The 5635-nt window shown below is 38.7% G+C and overlaps 1 non-coding gene across 1 annotated transcript; it reads right to left on the bottom strand.

The window, feature by feature from the left end:
- Positions 1-5134: 5134 nt before the first annotated feature.
- On the bottom strand, positions 5135-5216 carry TRNAL-AAG (transfer RNA leucine (anticodon AAG)). The gene has a single exon. It is a non-coding gene; the product is annotated as a tRNA-Leu (tRNA).
- Between the last annotated feature and the right edge of the window lie 419 nt (positions 5217-5635).

The raw sequence follows: 5635 nt of genomic DNA, 5'->3' as shown, positions 1-5635 counted from the left end.
ATATCTATATATATATATATATATATATATATATATATATATATATATATATATATGGTAAAGTAAGGAAAAACACTATAGTAATAATGCGGAATGTACCTATTTGGCTGTCACCGCAATACATTCAAGTAAGACTGATGATTTATGAAAATAAACAGGGAAACGGTTCTCATGCTTGGAATAGATGATATGCGCATATGTTTTCAAACATGAACATATTTAGACAGCTACGCACTTATAATAGATAAAACTTCGTATGAATATATTAGCACTAGAAATATTTCCTATTTAAAGTAATTGTTGTTAGGCACTTGAATAGGACCTAAAAAAATGGGACATGAAAAATATTTACGCAGAAACTAAGGCTAACTTTGATATTACCGCTTCTCTGTTCAATATAATCTCATGGAACAGTCTCGATGCCGTACCATTACCTATTTAATACATCGTCATCATCGAATTGGATTGCCAACGTTTTAGTTCTGTGTAATCACTTGGCAATTTTGCGCGTCGCCCAAGGTAACCAGTTTCCCTTACAGTTTTGGAAATTCTGCTTGGACGTAGTTGGCCAGTGGACAGCTAGTAAGCTGCATTTCCTCATCCTGTTCTCCGCTCCCTTCGGCCAATCGGCTCCGATCGACGCTTTTATCGTTTGGCCAGTTAACGATGGCCAATACAAAGGCAGCAGAGAAGCAAAACGAATGGTCGTTTGTGGATAGCTAGCGAACAAGCCATTATTATCTGTTACAAGACATCTATTGCTTTTGAATCGCGCACTTTCATCTATATCAGCCACTGTTTACCGTGCTTCACGCATTCAAGTTTAGCATTTGGCAGGGGCTTAATGGCGTACGGCCATAGAGATACGCATATAACGAGGTATATACTCCAAGAACAGGATATTTCCTCTTCAATGATTAGGAGAATGTATAACAGCCCGTTTCGTTTGTAACCTATACAGCTCAGGAAGAATGCATCTGTTAGTGCTTACAATCTTATCTGTAAATGCTTAGTGTTAACAACTGTGAAACAGCCATAACCCTTCATAAAAACCAAAACACAATTAGAGGTCACGCCCACATGTAGCCCCCAACACCTCTATGGTATTTACTCGTTAGAAATTCACAAATATGCATACTTTTTTTGCAGACACATTAATGTAAATAGTTTGTTACGGTAGTAAAATAGCACATTATCCATATCAGTTCGAAGCTGTTCGGGCACAGTCTGTGTGGATCGTTGTTCAGTACGGGCTTCCCAGGTATGGCCAATGCTGGAGACGCAGCCGTAAAAGGCTCCTCTTCAATCAAGTACCTCTTGGCTGAAATGTAGAATATCGATTATTTTATCTCCTACATGAGATATTGATAGTTCCTGAGTTACTACTTTTTCTAAGTTTTACTATTTTGCCGTCTGCAACGTTAATACAACCTCTTGCAAACATGAACCAACCTCTATATGTGACAAGTAAAGGGTGCCCTTTGCTTCGTTATCCTTATAGTTTTTAGGAGAAGCCGACAACTATTATTATAGTAAATACTACTTCTCGTAACGCAAGCGACTATAAGTAGAGGGCCTATTTTCAAATTGAGCCATTCGAAAAGCATGTCCGAAGTACGCTTCACCTTATACGCCATTCCGCGTTCCGCGAGACGTGCTTGATACTGCCAAGTACAGTAAGGAGATGGTCCTGATTTCTGTCAATGGAACACGACGTTCACAGCGAGTAAAACTGAGTCGCTGCTGAGGCAGCAGGTCGAGAATAAGAAAATAGGATAGAGAAGGAAAAGGCTCTCAGACGCCACGCCGGAAGTTCAAACGAGCTACATCCGGCGCCGTTCAAGAGAACAACGTTACCACAGAACGCCTAGATCCTTGGCTGTGGTTGACCAAGCCAGACTCGAAACCGAAACCGCCTTTTACCGTATTACCACGGCGATCATCCATACTCTCGCCTCTTAGCTGTGTGTTCGTCAGAGTAGCGAAGCTAGTCAAGCTTTAGCCAGTCAGTGGCCAGTGCTGATGATGAAAATCACGCCACACTTCTACGGCGTACGCTGTGCCCAGACTGCTCACTGATCATGCAGCGAACTCTCGTTTCGGCTCTAACGAACATGCAGGAATCACTTCTTCCTATACGGCGATGGCACATTGAAGTGATAGCCACCCGTCCGTACGTCTGTGGCTGAGGGTCGCTCAACGCGTTCTGAGCTTGCGCATGCTATACTGCTCCGGAGCTATTTCGAGGTTATCGGCTGGCAAAGCTTCAGCAAGGCGTGTGAGACTGTTAGGTTTAAAGGGGTCAGGAGTGGGTGTAGTAATGTAATTGATTTCCAATATTGTAATATTGTTGTCTAAGGCCAATAACTACCAATCGCCGTGACTAGTATGGCTCGTAGGGTGGCAATAGCATGACCGCCGTAAGAGTGCCTGTCGTTGCCTTCTTGGGTCCCGGCCACTGATCCCCAAATGATGATAGCCCAGAACCACCTCCTCCCGTTTCATTCTATTGATATGGAATTTGTCGAGCGGACGCCGGCCGCAGGCAGGCAATTAGACGCTGACGAGGAGCCGAACTCGTGCTCGATAACGGCAAGACTTTTTCTTCATCTGTTCACCAGAAATCTCCGCTGGTTTAAATCGATCCTGTTGATTTTTCGTCGTCAGTATTCCATAAATACTTTTTAAAGTATCAAAAATACGCTAGAATTCAGGTAAGTCATTCCATAATAATGTAACATAATTTGGCTGAGGATATTGAACTCGGTTCTATGTTATTATGAACAAGTAAACAAAAATGTATAATTTTTTAAGCCGACTCGAATATTTTTGAGGTTATCTTAGATGCCATCACTAACTCCTCGATTTTATATGCAATGATATAACGTCTCGAAGGATGTTTTTAGGAAACGTTTTCTTACATTTTGCTTATTTTTTGAAAATTTTTTAAGAGAGTTAAAGTTAAAACAGCCTATCTATTCTACAGTTCAGTAACTGTTCTTGACACATAAACTTCATGCGTGGAGCATTAAGCTGCATCGTATGAGCCTGCTTTGTACTTTCACAAATAGCTATTCCTCCGCCAGTAAAAGCACGCAGACGCATCAAATCGATCCCATACACATAGGAAACTTACTCTTTTTTATCTAATTAATGAACTATTCAGTGCAACGTTAATGACGGTTGTTTAGGTATAACCTAATCTGTTCGGTTAGGTTATAGACCTTATAAATTTACTGCTCGATATTTCTCACTATACTGAACGAGACCAGTATTATAAGACGTCAATCATCTTTTGTGTAGCAATTTGTATCAGTAACAGAATGATGCTGTGAAAGAGTGTTAGGTTTTACGTTTTTTTACACGTACACGTTCAGAAACGTTCGCTATGACTTGTTCTATCATTAAAGTCAACGATGCACGTGAACAAACAGAAAACTAAATAAAAACGAAGGGGGGATGAAAATTTCGATGACTAATCAGGTGGTATGAGGAACGCCGATGCCTACAAAATCGCAAATGAAAGTCAAGTCTTTGCTAAATTTATATGGTGAAGTTTTGAAAACATAGCCAGGACGCCGAAATTTGGCGTTTGATAGAAACGCAAGCTAATAGGTGCTTTCGGTAAGTCCTTATTAATTCCAAACTGAATGAGCGTTGAATACCTCCAATGAAGAGTGGCGTATTGACGACCAGATAAGCAAGACCATTAAGATTTGTTTTATAAACTCTCAAGATTCATAAATTAAATGGCACACCAGGCTGTAGGAACAACTTCTGGCTTAAACAGTCGAGAAATAGTCTTGTATGGCAGTAGTATGTCACGGGCCACGCCGAGATTAGGTCCAGAGACCCAGTACCCAACGATAGAGACACCAGCTATAATGCCTAAGTAAATGTACTGGATTATGATAATAATATTGAATTTTTATTTATGCTTATCTCTCTCTCTCTCAATACGCTCTGAATTCGAACATTTCTATATAGGTATTGTTTAACCTCAACGATCTTCGGATAAACGTTTCTCTTCTAATAATCATGAATATACTCGTATATACATGAATATATATGAGAATACTAACGTGCATTTCTGTTTCATGTTCGATATTTTGAATGAAAATGACTGGGTTTATTTGGCTACGTTACCTCCACGTATGTTTAGCGTTCATAATAATGTAGTAAGTGAGAATATTAATTCAATTGTAAACAGGCATTCGCAAAACATAATCTCGTAATAATAATTAAAGTGAAAAAAACGTGGTTCACCTAAATAGCCCTAAAAATATGCTAATAGAATACCCTAGTAATTTCATCTTCTATAATGCACTCTCACTCCTTTACTTCCATTGATCTGCTTTTTTATAATTAGCACTACGGATGTTTGCCCCAGGCTCATTAATAATCGTGCTTATAATAATATTGAGTTTCATAAATTTTTCCACGATGGTCCATGTTTGTGTAAATTTCGAGCCGCGTTAGGAATTGAACTCGACTCTTGTGGTTAGCGCTACGTCTGGTAGCTGCTAGAGGGTCTGCGAATAAGGAGGTTCTCACAACAGAAAGGTTCGAATAAACACCTTCGAAGAGACCAATGCACTAAATGAGCGTCCTATTAATATATTTGCATCAGGTTATGACACACAATCGGTTTCCCTGAGTCAACAATCGTATAAAAGGACCCTGTATAATGTTTCCCACAAGCTATTAGCCTTTATTAAGCCCACGATGATATGAAAGGTGCATAGTAGATCCGGTTATTATTTATGCGCTCAAAGAATATCAGTATAGGCGAGTTGATTCGATCAACACTTCCTAAGCACACTGATGTATCGAGCCGCTCGGCCACGATAATGCGTGTGATCCTACATTTGTGTAACAGGGTCGGCCCTCTTCGTTCAAAAAAAGTACCTTTAGTAATAGATAGCAATGGTAATAATAGATAACAATAATATATATATATATATATATATATATATATAATAGTAATAATAATGACAACAACAATAAGTAATAATAGTAGAGCTCCTATTAGATTTCATCAGGGCCTACTGCAGTTATAGTCGAACACACGGTAATACAACAAGGTACGTACTAACTCCAGGTGCTATTTTTGAAAGCGCCGGAAAAATTTCGATGGCAGCGGTGGGATTCGAACCCACGCCCCCGAAGAGACTGGTGCCTTAAACCAGCGCCTTAGACCGCTCGGCCACGCTACCTTGGTCACCGTACAAATTAATTATTATAATAAGCGGGTATATAAAACCTCCAACATTGATAAGATCATTAAAGATATAAAGAAATTGTTTTTTATTCTAACAACAAGTATTACAGCGCAAAGTAATGAACCACGGTGTATTGAAAAACGGATAGATATTGACACTATAGATTGAAAGCTATAGATATACTAGAAAAAGCTAATACGTAGAAAAAGCTATAGCTGTTGTCAGACGATTTGACAGCTAAATAAATGTTTAATTATTTTATTCATTGGAATATTTTTTATTTATTTGATAATAATATAGTTTAGGTTTATTACCTTATATTTTTACTACAACAAGACATATGTCAGTAATAATAAGACTATCATTATCAATTATAATTTTTGTGGTGATTAAATTTTTCTAAACAGATGTAT

Source organism: Varroa jacobsoni, unplaced genomic scaffold (assembly GCF_002532875.2).
Source record: "Varroa jacobsoni isolate VJ856 unplaced genomic scaffold, vjacob_1.0 contig00489, whole genome shotgun sequence".
In the NCBI taxonomy this organism is placed as follows: domain Eukaryota; kingdom Metazoa; phylum Arthropoda; class Arachnida; order Mesostigmata; family Varroidae; genus Varroa; species Varroa jacobsoni.
The sequence above is the reverse complement of the archived record's forward strand: the minus strand, read 5'-3'. Positions and strand labels throughout refer to the sequence as shown.